This window comes from Jaculus jaculus, chromosome 4 (assembly GCF_020740685.1).
Source record: "Jaculus jaculus isolate mJacJac1 chromosome 4, mJacJac1.mat.Y.cur, whole genome shotgun sequence".
NCBI lineage: Eukaryota > Metazoa > Chordata > Mammalia > Rodentia > Dipodidae > Jaculus > Jaculus jaculus.
The window spans coordinates 138,215,085-138,238,839 of record NC_059105.1 but is presented as its reverse complement, the minus strand read 5'-3'; the positions used below and the strand labels follow the sequence as shown (position 1 = coordinate 138,238,839).

Here is a 23,755-nt window from a genome sequence, read left to right as displayed (position 1 = left end):
TTGTTAAATAAAATTAAAATTGATATGTGATATTTCTTTTATTTTTTTAATATGTCATTTTTATTTGTTTGAAAGAGAAAAAGAGAGAGAGAATGAATGTATGGGCATGCCAGGGCCTCCAGCTGCTGCAAACAAAGTCCAGATGCATGTGCCACCTTGTACATCTGGCTTTACATAGGACCTGGGGACTCAAACTTGGGTCCTTGGGTTTTGCAAGCAAGTACCTTAACCACTTAGCCATCTCTGCAGCCACTGATGTTCATTTTCTTATAATGCATGTATTACTTTGAAGAAATAATGGACAATTATAAAATATGGTGCAACCAAAATATATAAAGAGTAAAACCCAGCTATAATTTTCTGACCAGTAGAAATGTCAATCAATATTGCCAACATAACCAATATGGAGACAGCCAAGTTTGAGATGCACTCCAGCATATTAGTTGTTTTGTAATATAACCAAATTGATAAAATATTTAAAACATAAAGTTAGTTACATAATGAGGTTACTGATTTAGAATTATAAATAATTTATCACTCATAAATATCTAAGAAATGAATATAAAGGAATAAAGGTAAATATAATTAAACATATAACTTTAAGACTGACAATAATAATAGTATTTCTAAAATATATCCACAGGTTAAAAACAGTTATAAGCCATAAAAGCATAATGTGAGTAAACCAAATCACCTGAAATTACTTATTATTTAAAAGGATAGATTGAAAGGGTGTCCCCTAAGCTGAGTCAACAATGAGACCATAGGTATACATCTTCAAATGCCTGTTTCATTCATCTATAAAATGTCCATTATGGGATATCAAACTTTTGCCCTCACATGTTTCTAATATGTTGTGAAAAAATAAGACAGGGATTGTTGCATTGTTTTTCATTACAAGTCCAAGAGAAGCAAAGGATATTATTTGAAGAAATCAAAGGCATCAGCATTTATTTCTTCATAGTTTCATTTTACATTGTACTTTTAACATTAATTTAGAACATACACAATGGATCCAGAGTTACCTAAACTGAAGTAGAGGCACTTCTAGATCAACTATATTACCCTGGTACCAGCATGAGTACCATCCAGTCAGAAGGAAGGAAATGAGGCTTATAAGACAGAAAGCTGACCAAGCTGAATACAGCCATTCTTCATTTCTAAGTGATGACAAAAGGCCATTTTGACAACACATATGTCACAAAAACATTTCAAAGCTCATGCCATTCTGAAACTAGTACTTGTTTTATAATTTATGATGTACTGCATTCATTATTTTCTGATATATAAGTGAAAGGACCAAATCTCATAAATCCATTTTGTTGATAGAATAAAAATTTTATTGCCTATTGGATATGCTGACCTCCTAATTGCTTTGAAATCTGGATTCATATTTATTGTCATTCTTTCCCCAGTGATGTACATGCCAAGATATTTTCTCTGTCTAATATCTCCCATTATATGAGGTGATGTATGGGATGCTCTAAAGATAAAGTTCTGACAAGATATTATTCACTACCACACTAATCTATGCATTATTCATTGAAGTTTTGAGGTATTCATGAAAGAATGGGAGGAAAGGAAGAAAGAGCATTTTATATGCAAAATTCAAGCATAAGGAGGCCTAAAACTGGGCAGTAAACAACTCAGATTAATCTTTGTTGTTTTTGAGACTTAACATACTCAATGAAGCACAGTTAATGATTACATAGTACCCTGCTTCAACTAGACATGTGACCTTGAGTTGAACTTTTTGTCCTTTGTTTCTAATTTGTAAAATGATGATGAGAATCTCATCTATCTCATAATGCTAAAATGATCTCAGAAAAGAACATTGTATAAGTTCTAAAGAAAGGTTAATTGTGATAACCTGCAAAGTAGCATGAGGAGACATGATAATCAGTCCTTTAAATGATATAGAGATTGGAATAAAACTTGTTGAAAGGAGGAACAGACATTGGTGTTGAACCAGGAAATATCCAAGTTTGAGAAGTATCATTATTATGCTTATTTGAGGGAGGAACAGAATTTAAAATAAAATTTTAAAAATTGACTTAGAATGAGTAATAAGACAACACACATTCTCCAAACAGTACCAGATCTATACCATTCAAAATGTTTTTAAAACATTTTGTTGACAGCCTCCATACATATAGAAAATGCAATGATCATAGACCCCTCCCTCCACCTTCCCTTTCCCAATTCCCCAGCCCCTTTCCACTGAATCTCTTCTTGAACTAGTCGCTTCTATTTTCATGACATCATTTTTGCCCCTTCTATTATATGAGTCTGTGTAGTTAGTGTCAGGAATACCAGAGCCACTTTGGTTCTGGAATACAGTTTGCAAAGCAAACTTTCTTTCTGTTGGCTGGTATATTCTCCCACCTCTTCAGCAATGGTCCCTGGGCTCTGGAAATGTGATGGAGATGTTTCCCTTAGTGCTGAACACATGACTGTTGTTTCTTCTCAACACTTTGGTGAGTTTTGAGACATCCTAGTGGTCACTGACATAAAAACAGAAGCTTTTCTAACCAAAGGTAAAAGTCATATGAATATATGGGCATAAACATAAGTATTTAGAGGGAAGTTTGGTGCAATTCATATATCAATTTATCCAGACAAAAGTAGCCATTTCTCCCGTAGGGTTTTTGACCTCCCTAGCCATAGGCTTTTGCTTAGGTTTTCAGTAGTATGAATGGATTTTCTCCCATAGGTCAGGCCTTAGATCCATAACAGAGTGGTTGGTTTTCCTTATCACAGACATGCCACCATTGAACCAGCTGGCATATTTGTCCTAGGTGGCCACCTTTAAATCTTGCAGGGACCACTGATGGTTAATAACATTGATGCTTTTTCTCCCCACTCAGGCTATGTGGGTCTTTCTAGCATCTTGATAGCTGCAAACTCATATAGTACTTTTCCCTAAACACTCTCTCTTTCTCTTTCTCTCCCCCTCTCTCTCTCTCTCTCTCTCTCTCTCTCCCCTCCCACCATCCACTTCCCCTGCCACAAATCAGAACATTTTACCCCAAATATTCTGCCACTCTGCTTAAATATCTGCTAGACCATCCCCTTAAGACCTCTTTTCTCCTCTCTCCCTGCTGGTCCATTTCTAGCTTCTTGACCTCTACTACTGATATTTACTCCACCTCATGAACAAATCTAAACATTTGAAGCCAGGATCCACAAATGAGAGAGTGCATGTGATGTCTTAGTTTCTGAGCCTGTCTTACCTCAGTTAATATAATCTGTTCAGACCCATCCATTTCCCTGCAAATTTCCTACTTTTAATTTCCTTTACAACTGAATAAAACTCCACTGTTTAGGTGTACTACATCTTCATTATCCATTATACCCACCAGCTGATTGGCATCTAGGCTGGTTCCATTTCTTAGCTATTGTGAATAGAGCAACAATGAACATGGATGAGCAAGTACCTCCATAATAATGACTAAAGTCCTTAGGGTGTGTGCCAAGGACGGGTATAGCTGGATCATATGGAAAATCTATTTTTAGCTCTGTCAGGAACCTCCACACTGATTTCAACTCTGGCTATGCAAGTTTGCATTCCCACCAATGATGCAGAAGAGTTTCTTTCCCCACACCTTTACCAGCATTTATTATCATTTGATTTATTTCATGATAAACATTCTGACAGGAGTAAGATGGAAACTCAAAGTAGTTTTAATTTCCATTTTCCTGAGAGCTAAGGATGTAAGACTTGCTTTTAGATGTTTATATGATATTTATATTTCTTTTCTTTATTTTGAGAATTCTCTATTAAGTTATATAGCCCATTTTTATTGGGTTGATTGATTTCTTATCATACGTAATTCTATTTATTCCTGAAAAGTCTAAGAAACTTATAAATTTAGGATTATGATAATTTGTCCTTTGTTTTTCTTATAAACTTTTGGTGTCAGTTGAAATGATATTTTGCTACTGCTTTTTGACTTCTGGCTTGAACACTTTTTGACATTATTCCAGTTAAGTAAGCAGTTCAGATAAACATAGTCATAGAAGAGAAACTTTCACTGGGACTGCTGATAAAATGCTAATGTTTCAGGGCATTTATTTTAAAACACTATATACGATATCATCTCACTAGCACATCAAAAATAAATTGCTTGCCAGCTCAAATCCTACTTCCTGTGAGTGGTCCTGTGCATGACTCTTAACAGAGGAAAGGCCATAGAAAAAGTTACAGTGGTCTTAGATAATTGTTACTACAAGCATGCTTTCAAAAACTTTACCCAAACATAGGACTGAATAACTCACTGTGGTAGTTTGATTTATGTGTCCCCCACAAACTTAGGTTTTCTGAATGCTAGTCTCCCCAGCTGATGGCAACTGGAAGTTAAAGCCTCCTGAGGTGAGTATTGTGGGGGGCCAGATTATGGGAGTTATAGCCAGTTTCCCCTTGCCAGTGTTTGGCACACTCTCTTGTTCCTGTTGTCTACCTTATGTGAAGCAGGGGATGATGTCCACCCTCTGCTTATGCCATCGTTTTCCCCTGCCATCGTGGAGCTTCCCCTTGAGCCTGTAGGCCATTATAAACCCTGTTTTCCCACAAGCTCCTCTTGGTCTGGTGATTTCTACCAGCCATGTGAACCTGACTGCAACACTCACCTTGTAAGAGATTTCCAAGTTAGCAAGCTGTCTACATGTGTGAAAAATAAAGACATGGATCAAATGAGTAAAATATGTTTTATTTTTCCTTTCTCCAAAAAAGTCATAGTTTTACCACATTTCAGACAAAATCAAATGACATGTGTATATATATATATACTTTTGTCTGTGTATGGTTTGTAGTGATGACTGAGACCAGCAGATATCAAATATATTGAAAGACAATAGACACTCCCTAATAACCATAACAGCATGTGTAGAGACCAAGAGAAACAAAAAGTGAAATTTATGAAGATTAATAAAACTTGGACAAACTGTGGATAGGCCACAACATCAAATTTGACATTACATGTTTTTAGTTTGACCTTGGTATTTTAGAATAGTAACACATTTGTCAATTTCTTCATTCCCTCTTCAAAAGTACCCAAAACTGTCCATGCAACCTCATTTTCTAACTTGATCATATTAGTGGCTGCATGCTAATTTTCAATTATAAAAATCTTAAAACGTTAACCTAAAATGATAATTTGCATATAAATTATAACTATAAAATGTTTATGAAAAAAAGAACTTTTTAATAACAGTAATGTTGATAAAATAGTAATAATTAGGCGTGGGGCCATCTGCAGAGCCATGTGTGCTGCATCCAAAGACCCTAAAAATAAACAGCCACTGCCTTTCGGGACCGGCGTGCACATCTCCGCAGCCCTGGGCTGCTCAGACAGCGAAGCTTTAACTGCAGCCAGGAGGGCTTCAGGAGTGCAGGAGCTCGCCTCTGGGCCAGGGAATGTCTTAGTGGTGGATGGTGGAGGTCAGGGTCGTGGAATGAGAAGCCGTGGCAGAAGTTTCCAGTTTGTTTCCTCATCTCTTCAAGACATCGCTGTAGTGAGTCTGGTCATCTTGCCAAGGATTGTGATCTTCAGAAAGATGAAGGTTGCTGTTACTGCCGCAGAGGTACATTGCCAAGGAGCCCAAGGGGGAGCAAGGGCAGTGCTGTTGCACCTGTGGCAAACCGGGCCATGTGGCTCTTGACTGCAACCCGCCGATGGGCAGAAGTGCTATTCTTGTGAACAATTTGGACAATTCAGAGAGACTGCACCAAAGTAAAGTGCTATAGGTGTGGTCAAACTGATCACGTAGCCATAAAATGCAGGAAGACAAGTGAATTCAACTGCTACCACTGCAGCGAGTCAGGGCATCTTGCACAGGAATGCACAATTGAGGCTGCAGCCTAATTATTTTTCTTTGGTGCACCTCCTTTTTCTGATTGATGGTTGTTTTATTTTCTCTGAATCCTCTTCAATGGCCAAAGGTTGGCAGATAGAGGCTGTTCCTAGGCCAGTGAACTTTACTTCCAGTGTAAGAGGAGGAAGAAGGTGGAACAAATACGACTTTCTGCATTTAACTACAAAAAAGTTTATGTTTAATTTGGTAGAGGTGTCATGTATAATGCTTTGTTAAAGAACCCCCTTTCCATACCACTTGTGAATAGGGATGCATGAATGGAAGAGTTGAGTCAGACTAGTAAGCCCTTCTGGGTTTCTTGGGTGTGTTCCCATGAAGGGGATAAGACCAGTTTTGAAAGTGTCTATGAGCTTCCTTTTGTAACTTTAATTTCAGCACAATGATGGTCTTGGATTGTCTGAACTCAGTAGCTATTAAATAACATCGAGTAACATCTGTATCAGGCCCTCAGAACATACAGCTGAGTGGGAGTTCACAAAATGAAAAGGGAAACGTGTGCATGGCTATGCCAGAGAAGTGGGATGAAAGGAGCAGGTTCGTGCAGTGCTGACGCTGGACGCACAGGTGGAGATGGCAGAGGTGTAGAACACACTTTCAAAGATGAAATCTAAAACCCACAGGAAACATCCATGCTCAGAGTTAACATAAATCGGAGCTATTCAGGAATTGCAGAGAAATGCATTTTCACAGAAATCAAGATGTTATTTTTGTATATTATATCTCTTAGGCAACTATTTTCGCCTGTTTCATTCATTCATTAAAATGCAGATAGAAAAAGCTATGGAAGTCCTAGAAAATAGAAAATGTAATTTTAAACTATTCCAATAAAGTTGGAGGAGGAAGGGGAGTTTGACTAAAATAATAGCAATAAAACAGGAAAAACACACAAATAAATAATTTCTGTTTAACTTACCTGAATAGTAAGATTCATAACCTAAAATCTTATTAAAACTTGTAAAACATAAGACCTGATAAACAAAAACTACAAAGAGAAGTTTTAATATAAGTACAATATAAGAGGCCCTTGACATACAGGGAAATATTCAACATTATTCATAAAATAATATAATATAAAACTAAACTAATCACACATGATCAGTTATATTGATAAAATTCAATATATGATGACATACTTTATAAAAAAAAAGCTCTAGAGAAATATACATTCATAACTGACTGGTACATATGCAAAACTGTAAAACACTTATAAAAAATTATGGCAGAGGGCAACAAATATCTATTTAAATGGCATTCTAGAGGCTACATTCACCAGAGAATTCTTGCTATCAAACCAATATTAAATTGCAAGCATTGATGGTGTCAATCAAGAACACATGAAAGTAGGTAAATATAATTTCCAGTACTAAAAGTTTCTAAATTTAAAGGACATTTAATACCTAATACTATTTTGTGAACAAAGATATATTCATATAGACAGTTAACCCTCTCCTCATTCAGAAAAATGCACAAAAAGACAATGTTTATTTGAAAGATCTCTCCTTATTTTATACAGAGACTAATCCTTGGGTTATAGTAAAATGAACAGCACTTGTAGGGGATTTGGTAAAATTAAAAGTAAAATCTAGATTCTGATTGTATCCATTTTCTGGGATATATCTCAAAATTTAGAGATAATTTTGTTTCCAACATGAAAACAGATAAAAGTAAAAAGAACAAAACAGTTATCTGCTATCCTTGGTCATCTTTAAGGAGAGTTCATTTTTCTCTGAGTACTAGATCTTGAATAACTTCCTTCTCAACTGTACCCCTGAAGTAAAAAATGGGCATCTTGACGATTAAAAGAAAATGAACCCCCCAAAAAGTATTTTCATAATCTTAGCATCTGCATAACTTACTACAATCTTAACATAATAATCACTGTAGGTCTGGTTTCATCATGATATGTTAATAGGAACCTGGAATATACTTTCTCTTCCACTGTGAGATAGCTACCTCAGGAAATGCTACAATATCTCATTCTTCCTACTGAGATTCAGCAGAGTAAATGTACTGATAAAAATGACTTTCTTTTTAATTTCTTTAAAAAGTAACCAACAATTGTCAAATATTTTTATGTTTGAAGACTAACATTGTTGGACTTTAACTTTTGATGACACTTGATCTTTTGTAGTTATTTCTTCTTAATAATAACTTGCAAAGGGGGTGTTATAGTCATCAAAATATACAAATCAGTGAATTTTCAACCCCGGGTGTGAACAAGTCAAACTCTGTTAAATTAATGAACTGTTTTGACTTTATGAAGGACAGAGCAAAATTGTAACAATACATAGTTGGCATTGACCTGAATTCCTACTTAATGATAGACTAAACATTTTTAAAAGAAAATAACTGTAATGTGACAGGGATCTATTCTTATTTTTCTGAATTTTCATTCTATATGAGGAGACACATGCTGTCTGTTTTGTCTCCTTTCTACCCTAAGTAAAGTACTTCAGTGCCTTAACTGATTGGTCAGCTGATTTCTTGGTATTTTGTTTCATATTTCTTATTCAGAGTCACTAATTCCTAGGAGTAGGCATTCTCTTCAGTTCTTTCAGGTCATGCCTCACTGGAAACAATGCTTCAGTGAGTTTCAGGATGGATTGTGTACAGGGGAGGACATCTAACCTTGGGAGTGGTTTATAAAATCACTAATTTTCCTCCATAAACATCAAACCCTGGTTTTACAACCACTGGCTAAATTGTCCTGAATCTTTTTTCTCAATTATTTAAATCTTGATAAGAGAGCTATGCTGTTTTTTGTGATATCACAATGATATAATAATCATTGATTTTCCTGGCAGGTAAGTGAAGGCAATACATTTGATAAGAGATTTACCAGTAGAATTTAGCAGGTACTTATTCTCAGTTTTTCCTTCTATCTGAACTCAACATAAGAGTATTAGATGCCTTTCAAATATTACTTAGTTATACTTGCTTTTTTATTTTATTATATCTTATAAATCAGTCTGTATTGTTTCATACGTATGTAACATATATTATCTCACCTCATATATGAACACACACACACACACACACATATATATATAATCTATGTTACAATGTGTATGTACAGATGTTAATACCCAATGGAAATGCATTCAGAGATCAGAAGATATCAGGTGACCTCCTTTTAGCATTCCTTTTCCTTATTTTCCTGAGCTAAACATCTTTTACTAAACACAGAGCTAACTGCTTTTCATTTAGATTGGTTAAAGGGGAAGTCCCTGCAATGATTCTGTCTCCAACCACATCAGGGTTAGTCCCTCTAGGATTAGTCATGCACATCCATGCCTGTGTGTGTGTGTGTGTGTGTGTGTGTGTGTGTGTAGATAAAAGCCAGGTCCTTATGCTTAAAAAGAAAGCTCTCTTACTCTTGTCACTGCAGAATATACACACACACACACACACACACACACACACACACACACACATATATATACATACACATATATATGTAAAAGATACATATTTATATATATTACATATATATGTAAAAGATATATGTATTACATATATATATGTAAAAGATACATATATTGAATGCTTTTGTAATTTTGATAATTTAAATTTTTATAAATACATATTGATGGTGTCCTTGTGATGTTATATATGTTCAACACATGCATATAACACATATTAATCAAGAGAAGCTCTCCTTTAGCTGCCCTAGCTCCTTTTCCAGTCTCTTACGATTACTGCTATACATTTGGTGGTAGATATTTTTTTCCTTCTACATGTGAAAGAGAACCTTTCTATGGGTCTTCCCGTGCTTGAATTATTTCCTTCATGCTCTATTTCTGTGGTTGCTTAAAATTCTTGTGGTCCTTATTTAGTTTTAAGTTATATTTTAGTAATTTTGCTTTCATAAATAAATTAGGACCATAGGTTATTGAATAATATATGTGTTCTGTAGGTTCACTAGTTCCTTTCTACTTAGGGCAAAGCTGAGAGACAGAAAGGTTGGTATTGTTGAATTTTGCCAGGCAGATTGATTAATTTCTTTCTGAACCTTACATTGAAGGTGGTCCCTGAAGAATGTTAGTTTTATCCTATGCTGTCCTAATCATTTCCCCAGTGTATATATCACTAATTTTTATCTGTGTCTGCATGATGCAACTGCTTTTCTCCATCCATTCATCCAACAGATGTGTGATACATTTACAAACCACTGAAATGTTCAGGCTGAATAAGCTCTGGCATCTGTAATAGTCTTACATTCCAAGATGTATTTCTTAAAGGGAATAATATATACTTTCATGGCAGTTCACTTGATATGTTTTCAAAGATGTCAGACATTCTTTTAGTCATGATTTTGCCTCATGTATTTAAAATATTTAACTACTATTAATAACAAACAAGAAAATACAAAGAAGTGCCTATTGAATTGATGACAATAGATATTTCATCTTGCTCTTTGGAAGAACTGCACTAGTTATTTTCTAGTTGCTTTGACCAAGTATCTGACCAAAGCAACTAAAGAAGGGTTTCAGCTTACACTTCAGGTTACTGAGGGTCACAGAAGGGAAGGCATGACTTTGAAAGCAGAGCTTGTCATATTGTTTCTACAGTCAGGAAGCAGATAATGATGAATGCTGGTAACTAGCAAGGTTTCTCATAGGTCCAGGATCCCCACCCACGAACCAGTGCTGCCCACAGTCCAAAATGGTCTTATCACCACCATTAGCCCAATCAATATAATTCTTCCCAGCATGCCCACAGACTAGCATTCTAGATGATTCTAGGTGAAGTGAACAATCAATATAAGACATCACATGAATGGAATTGCCCTTACTGATATCATAGTATTTGTGGTGATAAACAAATGAATACTTACAGAGTACTTACAGAAGTGTACTGCACTTAGAAATTGTAGTTATTAGTTGTTTTGTTGTCAAAAAAATTTTAAACATAGCTTGACATTGAAAAAAATTAACATAAGTAAACATCCACCACTCCCTGTACTAACATAAAAGGTCAACACATTAAGTAGTTGTAATGTAAAACCCTCTTGTGTAAGTAAATGTTTTGGGGAATATTTCCTTGTGACATCAGTTGACAGCATGGTATTTTAGTCAAGGAAATTACTAATATCTGAGGGCACCCAGAGACACACTGGAGAAGTGAAAGGTGCCTCCAGGGAAGCCTGAGCTGCCAAGCCAAAAGCTGTGTTTAGGGCAGTAGAAAGAGAATTAATATTTTCTGAGTCTTAATGTGTACTGAGCATGACATTATAAACTTGTAATAATAAAAAGCTCATAAAACCTAACAGCTGTAACTTTGAAATATATATATAGAAATAAATATCACTGTCTGATGCAAGTGAATTAACCATGAAGAAATAGCTGCTCTAAAACCATTTGCAGATGGTGAAGCTATAATTTGTAAGCAAGGATATTCTTTTAAAATAATACAGTGTTTAATAGTACTTGCATCTAGTATCTTATCAATTTTATTTCTTGTTATACCAAGGCACTCTTATATAGTTTTATTATCACCAGGGAATAGTCACTAATCATGTAGTTAAAATAAAGGTAGGTATCAAAAATTGATAACATAATACTAGTGACCATTGTTTTATGTCCCCCCCCCCATGGGAAAGGCAAGGGGAATTGTTGAGAAAAAAAAAAAGCATCCAAAGAAGAGAAAGTAAAGAAAAATAAAAAGGGAGCAACTTCCTCTTTTCATTTATTTTTCATGTACTAGTATTATTCATTATTCTGTAGTTTCCAATTGTCATTTGAACATCTGTAAGTTTAAAACAAAGTATTAAAATTATGAAGTTAAATTCACACTCAGATATCATTGGTCAAAATTCTTTCTAATTTGACCATATGCAATTCAAATGGGGGGATAAAAATAAACGTGTGATGGGTCCTTTGTTCTACGGGTAAATGACACAGGTATTGATAAAAATGAGCATAAAAACTATGAGATAAAAATGGTCCTGATGTTTACCTGAGCTTGTTTCAGCACGATTAACATGTTCACATAGAGGAATAATGAAATGTCTGTTTACTACCTTGATGGTTCTTCTCTGCTGTCAACTTGATTGGATAAAGTATCAAGCAAAACATTTCCAGGAAGGATTAACTCAAGGGGAAAGACAGTGCATCAGAGTGGACAGCACATATAGAAAGAGTGACAAGGAGACAACAGTGTTTTAGCCTGTCTTCCTCAACCCTTGCTGGTGAGTGCGTTGACACTATTGCTGAGCCTGGAATCTAGTTTCCTTGACTTTCAAACATGGACTGAAGATTAACAGCTTTCTAGGAAACCTTGCTGCCTTCAGAACCAGCTTGGGGCTCGAAGCATCTGGCCTTATGGTCTAAGTAACTACTGGGACCCCAGGCTCTCCAATGGACAAAAAGTCATTGCTGAACTACCAAGCCCATGTTCTGTAAGAAATATGATTTGTAATATATGCTCACTCCATTAATTCTTTTCCTTTAGAGATCCTTGACTATATAGTTCCACAATAAAACTATTATTTTTTTTTCTGGTTGAGAAAAGGCAAAGTGAATTGTCAAAAATCTTAAAATACTAATAGGTTACTTGTTATAAAAAAGCATGTGTTTAAGGTGCAAGTCTGTGTTTTCTTTAATATAATAAAGGTACTGATTTTTCTTTTACTCACTGGGTGGACACCCCTTCCCCTCCAACAGAAAGGCACTAATTATCTGGTAAATGCATATTGATATCACAATTAGCTATTACCTTATAGAAATTCCAAAGGCTATCATCAATATAATATTCAGATATTACATTATTGCATTTTAAAGACATAATCAAAGAGATTAAAGAGTTATCTTTATAAAGATATGAAAATAAGATAACACTAGTATATTGCTAGGAAAAACGTAAATTCACATAGTGTACATGGCAAATTTTATAGTGATTTCTGCAACGAAAATAACTTCATGATAACAGTCTCAAAACATAGTAGCAATCTCACTTCTAGATAAATTATTTTTCCAAAACAACTAAAAATTGAAATCATTGTTGAAGAAGTGTTATAACTTCCATATTTGTAGTACTGAAGCAGTATTTATAATATCCACAATATAAAATTAAAGTAAGTATTCATGCAATATGAATGATATAATTACATAATTGCAAGTTGTATATTTATAGATTCATTTGATAACACATTTGAGAAACAATTCCATCTGACCTGAACAAGTGAAGACTGTTTTTGTCACTATTGCATAAAATATAACCTATTAGAGAGTGTTTATATTGTGTCAAGAATTACATGTAACATAGAGAGAATTTAAAGCATAGAGATACATGAACTTAAGATATGTGCAAATACCACAACATAATACATGAAATACTCTAATTGCTGTGGATTTTAGTATCCACAGATGTCCTAGAACCAATACCTTGCAGATATTGTGCATATATATGTCATGCAATAGTCTACACCATTTAAAACAAGGAAATACTATCATTAGTGGCAATATGGACAAACGTATAGTACTGAAATGAAACAATACAAGCCAAAATATCAAATATTACATAATCTGACTTAAATCTGGTCTCTAAAAGATGTGTGGAACTAGAAGAACAGATAGTATAATGGAAATTTCCCAAGGGTCTGAAATATGGTGACTGTGGAAATGATTTAGTTAAACAATTAAATATTTAAACAGGATTAATGGATTCAGTTCTATTATATAGCTTGGCAAATATAATTCATCATAATATACTACAATTTTAAAATTATTAAAAGTATAGAACTTGGGTATTTTACTTCAAAAAATAAAGTAATTGAAGCAAATAAACATGTTATCTGATTTGACCATTTCACAAGGTTCACATACACCAGAACATAATAAACACCAAAAATATATTCATATTCATTAGACAGTTATATTTTTATTAAATATTAAAGTATATGGGGATAGTGAATGCAGAAATATTTAAGCAAAGTTTGGGCAGAGAAGGGAATAAGGGTGGGTTAACCAAACTAAGGATCTATAGAAATGTCAAAAGGAAATCTGCTACCTTGTAAGCTGATAGGAATTATAATTCTAAAACCAAAAATAGTTTAACACAGGCATGGAATATGAGTAGGAAATGTTACATTCAGAAGTTATAGATTATTATATGAAATACCTAGGGAAGGAGCAATAATACTTTGCTATGAGATGTTGGTCAATGGAGTTCTCTAAGGCTCCAAGAATAATATAGTTTACTACCACAGCTCTTGGATGCTCACCAGAGTGAAATGATAAGATCCTATTTCTGAAGACACCACATGCAAAGCTCAGAAGAGTCAAGTTGGGACTGTGTGGAAAGCTTCCTCTTTCTTGGCTAATTTTCATAGTGCCAGAAGGAGCCTGTGGGAGAAAAATCAGCAATCTTATTCAGCCCAATGTGCCCAGTGGTACAATATTTCTATGATGGTTCTGGGAGTACCACAAACCACTTGTGGATTGAACTTGGATCCTGCACCTCAGTAGAATTTTGTATCTGTCTGGTTCCATAAGCCAGGTCAAAGGTTTATGGCTAGGAAGATCCTAATTCTAACTGAAGGCATCTTCTAATCTTTTTTTGGTTAAATGGACATACTGGGCCGTTCAAACTACTTTCTAAATATCTATGTTTCCCATAGATAGGTAGATAGATAACTATGTTGTCCATAGATAAATGCTACTCTGGCCTTTGATCTGAGAAACTTTTTTTAAAATTTTTAAATTTTTTAATTTTTTTTTACAGTGGACAGCAGTTACAGCAAAGAATCATAACTGGTCAGTGTATTAGAATAAGTGACTGTTGACTTCTCAAGTCAGAATGGCACATTTGTATTAGTACCTAGAAGGTTCAGGGAACATTACAGAAGAGAAGGATAAAAAAAAAAAAAAATTGAAAACCATGAGTTTGTGATTGGCTAAGACATCCACTTAGTTTAAAAGAACCCATAACTTGAACTGGAAACCAGGTCTGAATCCTATGATGACAAAGGTTGTCCTCTCCAATGTCAAGCTCCCACTCATCTTTGGCTACTCCCATCAAATTTTCCTTAAATTAATAATGCTTATCCAAATTAACCTAAACTGACTTCACTCTTCCTTGGAGAATCTTTTTTGTTGTTGCTGTTGTTGTTTTCTTTGGCTTGTTTTTGCTGTTATTGTTTTTGCTGATGTTATTGTTTTGTGTTTTGTTGTGTTTTGTGTTTTCATAATGTAGCTAGAGGGCTGGAGAGATGACTTAGAAGTTAAGGCACTTGCCTGCAAAGCCTAAGGACCCAGGTTTGATTCACCAGTACCCACATAAGCCAAGTGCAAAAGGATGCATCTGGAGTTCATTTGCAGTGGATAAAGGCCTTGATGAAACCATTATCTCTTTCTCTATCTTTATCTGCCTCTTTCTCTCTCTTAAATAAATAAATAGTAGGTAGCCAGACCCAAGGAGATAAACCAAGCAACACTTATGAATCAAAGCACTAGTGAAACCACAGAGGAATTCAGGCAATAACCAAGAGTGCTGCTTGCATGGTGAGCCTGACAATCAGTGCCATAGTGATGGAGGCTGACACTGAGGACACTCAACACATACTAAGCAGAGATCCAGAGGTTCCTAAGAGCTCATCACTGAAGTAGACTTAAAACACACCAATTATGGCTCAGGGGATTTTGTAGAAGACAGGACAGAAAAATTATAAGAGCCACAGTTTGGCAGTACATATCCAGAGACATTGCCTCCCTACAATAACTAACTTCTGATCCCACAGTGCATAACCCACAACCTTATGGGGTATAGCAACAATCCCAGTGAGGATAGCCCCCTATGGAATGGCGACAAAGAGTAGGGAAAAGATGGTACCAACATGTGATGCATCATTACAAAATATCTTCTTAATAAAAAACAAAATGTGGGCTGGAGAGATGGCTTAGCGGTTAAGCGCTTGCCTGTGAAGCCTAAGGACCCCGGTTCGAGGCTCGGTTCCCCAGGTCCCACGTTAGCCAGATGCACAAGGGGATGCACGCGTCTGGAGTTCGTTTACAGAGGCTGGAAGCCCTGGCGTGCCCATTCTGTCTCTCTCCCTCTATCTGTCTTTCTCTCTGTGTCTGTTGCTCTCAAATAAATAAATAAATAAATAAATAAATAAAAATTAAAAAAAAAAAAACAAAATGTAAGGCTGGGTGCCGTGGCACATACCTCTAATCCCAGCATTACGAGGCAAAGGTAGGAGGACTGTCATGAGTTTGAGGCCACCCTGAGACTACATAGTGAATTCCAGGCCAGCCTAGACTATAGCAAGACTCTACCTCAAAAATCAAAAATAATAAATAAGTAAAGTAAGAATTATCTACATGATGGAATTCTACTCAGCAATAAGAAAAAATTGACAATGAAATTTGTAGAAAAATGGTCAAACTTGGAACAGATCATACTCAGTGAAGTCAGACAATGATAGAAGGACAGTGGTTGCATGGTCTCACTCATCTGCAGTTCCTAACCTGGATCAGCCCTAGTTGCTAACATGCATGAAGGCAATTCAAGGCCTGGACAATAGGGAAGGTAGGGCTTGGGAGGGAAAGGGTGTAGGGGGAAACACAAAACTGAATTCAAAATTAGCTGGTACCATAGAAACCTTTGCCCTTGAAGACAGTCTAAAAGGTTGAACCTTTAACAGGAGCATGGTGGGGGAGGGGGGAAGAGCACCTGCAAAGAAGGCACTGGAGAGGGTGTAATGAAACCTAACTTTAAATTTTTCTTTTCTTTTCTTTTCTTTTTTTCTTTTTTCTCTTCCCTTGTCTCTGGCCTGTAACTCCCAGTACCAGGATGCAGTTAACACTCACAATGATCTGTTAATCAGAGACATACAAGGTCCATAAAACAAGAGAGATTTCTGTTAAAGCACTTGATTACCCACCTGAGGTTATTGGTAAGACCCTACTCCTGAACACACCATATGATGTCTAAGCAAATCAGTAGCAAACAACCTGATGTGATGCTCATACAAGTGCAATAGTAGCACACAGCCTTGGTGAGTAACCAATAGATTGGCTAAGAGATCTGCTCAGTGGAAAGGAACCCATATCTAAAATTGGGAAATAAATCAGAATCATATTTAGGCAAGGATTTTGCTATCCAATATCAAGTTCCCATTAATCTTGAGCGAAAGGAAGGACTATCCCCACCAAATACTCTCTAAATCAATAACACTTACCCATTTAACCTATGTTGACTCCCTTCTCTTTTGAGAATCTGCTTCTCTTTTCCAGACGGTATATCTCACAGCTTCAAGTTCACTGAGATGAACTTCCAGACCAAGCACATTTATGAAGGAAGGGATTTACTGAAGTTTACAGATCCAGAGGAAGTTCCATAACGCACAAGAAGCTGGCCTGCTTTCACAGGACCAAGCAGAGAGAAAGAGAAACACAAGTCTAAAAGCCAAAAAGCCACACAGTGCAGCACACTTCAGGAACTCCAGCTAAGCACACTTCCCATATCTTTAGATTGAAATCTCAAACCCACCATCACACTTTAGGATCTGCTCAATGATACTGTCTCCAGCCAGGTGGCTGCAGATGCAAATTACAAACTAATAAAATACTGAATATATTGGGGTCCATCTATTGAAACTACCACAAATGGAAGCAGGAACTAAGGAGATAAACTACACATCATACTTCAGCCTGGCCCCAGATGAAATCACAGAGGAACTGGGGAGATGAGCAAGAATGCTACTTTCATGGTGATCCTGATAATCAGCACCAGGGTGAAGTAGATAGACACTGAGGACACTCAACACCTACAAAAGCAGAGACACAGAGGCTCCTAAGAGCCCATCACTGAAGGAAACTTAAAACACACCCAGCATGGCTCAGGGAATTTTGTAGAAGAGGGCTGGAAAGGGTGTTAGAGCCACAAGTTGGGACATCATGCCCAGAGGTATTGAATCCCCCCTATAACTGACTACTGCCCCCACAATACACAGCCAATTATTCCCTTGGGGATAACTCATGGGGACACCTAATGAGGAGGGCCCCTTCTGAAAAGGAGCAGGGATGTGGGAAAGGATGGTACCGACATAGATTATTTCCATACTAAGTATGTCCATAACTATAAAGAAAATAAAAAATTGCAGAAAGTGTATGAAGTGACGTAGACCACTGTCTCCTAGATATGTTGTGGGTGGATTGGGCCAGTGTTAATAGTCTGTCCTGAATGGTGGAGATACTCATAAGGCCACACCCCTTGCTGAGTATATAGAAGCATTTAAAAGCGACAGGAAGAAGAGACATTTTCTTCAGTGGTGTACACACTTGTAAGTTGCCCATGTTCATTCAAATATCTGCTCATGCATGCTCAAGTGAGTAATCACACTACCCTCGTTGATCATAAAGGGACCTTAAAGTAGAAAGAGAAATATGAAAGAGTAAGAGGCTTAGTTGCAAAAGGAGGGGGCAAAGAAAACAAGGGTGAATCCAATAAAATATGTTATCCACATGTATGAAATTGTGAAAAAATGTTTAGTGGACTAGTGTAAGGAATACATCTTAAAAACTTAAGTGTGTAAGGTAATTTAAGATTGCAATTCAAATCTACCTAAACAACTAATCAGTTACATGGAATGATAAATATTTATTTAGCAACTCTTTACAAAAATTGGGTCAACACTTATTGAGTAATTTTACATTACAGATGTTTTCATAAGAGTTATTTTTACATACACATGAAAATAATTATATTTGGGGAATAAATTGTGAGAGAAAATATTATATCAATAAAATGAGAGTCATATGATTTCTAATAACTCCCATTAGTTCCTTATTGTTGGAATGGTTGGTAAAGTTACACAGAAAGTACATTTACCCAAGCATCTATCTAACTAACAAAGAAATATGAGCAAGACTTAGTGTTATTCCTGTGATTAAAAATAAAATTTAAAACCTGGTCTATTTAAAACCATGATGTCTCCTGGCCAGAAACTATGCAATCATATATAATTAAATTGGTATTATCTGAAGTCGGTTTTATATGCTTGGCAACATGGAAGCTACTGGCACAAAAATCATTAATGATATTGTTCAATTGATTTGGTCATTCTCTTTGGCAATGAATTGAAAAGGCAGGTTTCATTATGTTTTCTTCATGTGCTTATGTTCTTATGGCTTTTCATTATTGAGTTCACACAGAAAATTAAGACTGAATGATAACTAATAATCACAATGATAGAAGTAATCTAATATATTCAATTTAGACAGTTGAGTGTCAGTATTTGAACATTGAGAGCTAGAGGCAATTTTCTGTTTAAAATAGTGTATGAAAGCAAATTCTACCAGTCTTAAAACACTGAATCTAGAGAATATGATTTTAAAATGAATGAATAATTATTTTTTTAATACACAATTCTCACAGAACAAATGTCAGTTTCTTCATGACTCCTGCCAATTAGCTTGGTTTATTTTTGCCTGGCACTGTGACCTTGTACTTTAAATTACTTTATATCTTCTTTACATATACGTGCATTGTTGCCTGTTATTCAGAGCTATCTGAGTATATACATAATACTTAAGGACAGCTACAAAATAAAAGCAAATACACAAAATAGGAGGTAGTATATGCTAACACTAGTAGCAAGGATTAATTGAAAGGAAATAGTTTTGACAACAGCATGTTCCTGTTCATGTGTACTCTGTATTGATTTGTATTTTACAAAAAGATAATTTTATTCAGTAAACAACCCAAAGATTGGTGTTTTGAAAATATTTTATATTTGTACTTTAAAACCTCTCTCAAGTAACATATATATCATAAAGAAAATTTTTGAAGCCTTTTAAAGTTTAATTTTTAAATACTGTTTCTTAAGAGAAAGAAAAATTTTATATCTATATAGAAGATAGCTTTTAACTAATTTAATGATTTTCCACTCAGGAATGATTAAAATGAGTTATACTAATCTTACTTACTGGGTTTATAATGAATTTATTTCAGACCATTAAGTATAATGGCCACTAAATGCAAATCTAAAATGCAGTGTCCCTTTTATTAACATACCATGATATTTTCCTACTTATAATTTATAGCAACAGCATGCAAATGTAATAATTAAATTATCAATATTATATTATCAGTTTTGTCTCAGTGTAAATATGTGTGAAATCCTTAGAGATTAGGATTCCCATCCTAAGAGTTCTCTTGCACAAGCTCTCACACTTCAGTGGTCTGAAAAAAAGGGTGCCGAAATAAAGAACAATTTCTAAATTCCATCTTTATGGTATTTTCCTCTGCATGACCACAAAACTCCACAGCAACTGGTGAGCTTCAAAATCCATCTTATTTATTCAGTGTGAGGCAAAAAAGTCATTATTAATTAATTTGGAATTTAAAGTTCCCATAAAGCCCTATTTTAAGACTTGGTTCTCGATGCTACTGCAAAATGCAAAGTGTAATGAGAATTTATTAAACGGAAATGCCCTCAAAGAGGACTTTGGGTTTCAGGTCTGCTCCTCCCCTTCCTTGCTTACAGCCACCATGAGGTGAGCACCTTCTCTGTTCCCTGCTCCTTGGTCTGCTTCTTTCCAGAGCTCAGAGTTAGTGGGACTCTCTGACTGTGACTTGAAATCTCTAGAACTGTGAGGTAACAAAATATTATCTTTGTAAGTTGATTTTATCTATTTTGATATATTAATGAAAAGTTAAGATTATTTTATGTTTCTCCACTCATTTTCCCTTCTCTGATTTATACTTGTTTATATCATAATAACTGTCTATAACTTTGTATGTACATAGGTCATGAACATTTTAAAATATATATTTTTTAATTTAATTTATTAGTTTTCTTTTCAGTAAATACAGACAGTTTGGTACCATTGTTTAGGCTCATCTGTGATCTACCCCCTCCCATTGGACCCTCCTTGTTGATGTAAATGGGTCGTGCATTGTGGAGATAGCCCCCAGTTACTGGTATGATAAATGTCTCTGCAAATCATGACCCAACATGTGACTCTGACATTCTTTCCGCCACCTCTTCCGCAAAATTTCCCTGAGCCATGTTGGGTTCATTTTTGGTCTGCTTCAGTGCTGAGGTGTTGGGGGCCTCTGAGGCTCTGGCACTCTGATTTGGTAGGAGTTGATTTTTCTCTGCGTTGGTCTCCTTCCCCTTTGTGCTGGTATCCGGTTCACAGGAAAACATCACCCTTGCTTGTTTAGCCAATTGTCCTTAGTTTCAGTTGGGCCCCTTTTGAGGTATGTTGGGGCAGCTCTCTCCTTAGGATTTGCATCTATGTGAAAAAGAGAAGCAGACACTCCAACAGAGAGTAAGATAGCACCCGGAAAATTGAGATAACACTTACTTTTTTGATAGACAGTATGATAGGTGTAGGCCCTTTTATACCCCGTGATTGATGGTAGCTTGTTATTGTAGAGTGGGCTTGTATTTGGGTATGGTCCTGACTTATTTCCCAGCTCCAGCTATGGGTCTAGTACCACTGAGTGGATCAGTTAGCCAAATCAAGAGCAATTGCTTCCTCACCATGGCTGTGTACCACTATTGCACTTGTGTGGGCATCACATCTGATTATTTGTTGCTAATTAGGTTAAACAATGAGTTGCTTGGACAGATCTTGGTCATTTCCCCCAGTCGCCCATGTAGCACCTTCTGACACTAAACATGCTGACTGTCTGGGGACTGACTCTCTCCTGGCTTCCAGCCATGTCATTCCATTTTACGTGTCAGCTGCATATGGAGTCTTCAGCAATAGGGTCTTACCACTGGCCTTTGGTGGGTCATCAAGTACTCTGACAGGTCTGTCATTGTTTTGGGAAACCTTGTAGGTTTCTCTGATCAAAAGCTCATTGTGGATGGTAGGCCCAAGCTGGAAGTGGGGGTTACAGGTCAGTGTCCACTAAGAATTTGAGGAAGAACATAACTAATATACAAGAGTTAGAGAGGAGACTTTAAAATATTTTTATTTATTTCCAAGAAGAAAAAGAGGGAGGAAGTGAGGGATGGAGACAAATATACAGATAGAAATAGAATGGCTGCACTAAGACCTCTGTCACTACAAACAACTAAAGACATGTGTGCCACTTTGTGCATCTTTATATGGACAATGGGAAATTGAACCAGGGCCATTAGGCCTTGAAAGCAAGTATTTTAGCCATTGATAAATCTCTCCAGCCCCAAAATTTTAATCAAATAAAAAAGTTCATGGTAATGTAAACAAAATACTAAGTTCTAAGCTAAAAGTTCTAAGCTAAGAACTGCAAAAAAGGTTTAACAATGAGCACTAGAATGAGTAAATATTTATTAACACAGAGAAACAAATCTATATTGTGCCTATAAACAAACAGGCAAGAGCTAACAAGTTACCCTATTTAAGAATAAATGAGACTTCCGGTTAAGATGGCGGCATAGGTACCACGCAAAAGGAGCTTGGGGGGAAAAACGACCAAAAACCCTCAGCAAAATGCACACTTTTACTAAAAAGTGAGGTGTATAGGAAACTGAAGCAGCAGTTGAGAAGTAGGACAGATCCAGAGCATCCAGAGCCCGCGCAGGTTGGCAAAAGCGGCCCCGGCAGCTCCACCAACCACGGAGGCAGCGGGGCGCATCAGAAAGCCACCAGACTCGGCTCCAGCTGCAGGAAAAGCCAGGTGCGGGATTATCCCCTCACACCGCGCTCTCCGCAACTCAGGAAACATGAAGGGAGAGCAGCAGTGAGCAGCAGAGGAGCAGACCGCAAGGTAAAAGAACACGTGGAGCAGCGAGAGACCCAGAGCAGCTGCGGCTCTCTCCCCTCCCCCACTGCCTGAGCCCAGCTCCAGCGAACAGAGCAGCGTCCCGGGACCCGGCCACGCCAACTTGAGCTGACAGTGGGACCCAAGCAGGAACAGAGTTTGGCAGCAACATCAGCAGCTCTGGAACCGATACCAGTGGCCCCAGCAGCGGCAGACCCAGGAGCGGGAGACCCAGGAGCGGCAACAACAGCAGACCGAGAAGCAGCAGCAGTTCCAGCAGCGGGGGTGCTGATCTGTAGGGCCACAGTTTCCAGGCTTGGTTTTCCCCACAGGAAAAGCCAGTGACCAGCTCCAGAAATCAGAACAGCAGCCCAACGACCCAGGCAGCAACTTGACTGAGACCAAACTCATCCAAGGTAACTGTGTTTTCACTACGGAAGGGTCTCACTAGGTCACAAGCTGACTGAGATCCTTCAACAGACCAGAAATCTTAACCTCTGTGTTAATAGAGGATCTGGTTGTTATAATAACTACTCTGGCATACATACATGGGGCTGTATTTGACTGAATGGGTACAGGGTTTAGTTAACTTTTAAAATATACTAGTGTTTTATTCCACTCAGCCTACTTGAATACTCCCATAGCAGGGAAACTCAACTCCTAGAAGCACCTTTGTAGATACTCTCAGAGTCTTAAGAGCCACACCTAACACGTTAAAGCTCCTACCCTGAAAATATATAACATCAAATCAATTGATACAGCTAAGAATACCCAGCTACCTAGAAAAATCCAAGCATTAACATAATCCAAGATGCAAAAATATATACATTATAACACAAGAAACACTAAAAAGCAAGACGATATGAATCCACCTAAAAGTATTAATGCATCAGAAATGAGCTCCAGTGAGAACGAGTTAGAGGAAATGCCTGAAAAAGATTTCAAAAGAATGATTGTAAATATGTTCAAAGAAGTCAGAGAACAAACCAAAGGAGTCAAAGAGGAACTTAAAGAGGAAATCAAAGGATTCAAAGAAGATGCAGGACACCAATTTCATGAAATAAAGAAGGCAATACAAGACATAAATAAGGAAATAGAAATAATAAAGAAAAACCAGTCATAATTACTAGCAATGAAGAACACAGTTAATGAACTAAAAACCCTGTAGAAAATCTCA

At 36.6% G+C, this 23,755-nt stretch overlaps 1 pseudogene; it reads left to right on the top strand.

Annotated features, from left to right (window-relative positions):
• The first annotated feature begins 2,395 nt into the window (after window positions 1–2,395).
• On the top strand, window positions 2,396–5,864 carry LOC101617439 (annotated as a pseudogene).
• The last annotated feature ends 17,891 nt before the right edge of the window (window positions 5,865–23,755 follow it).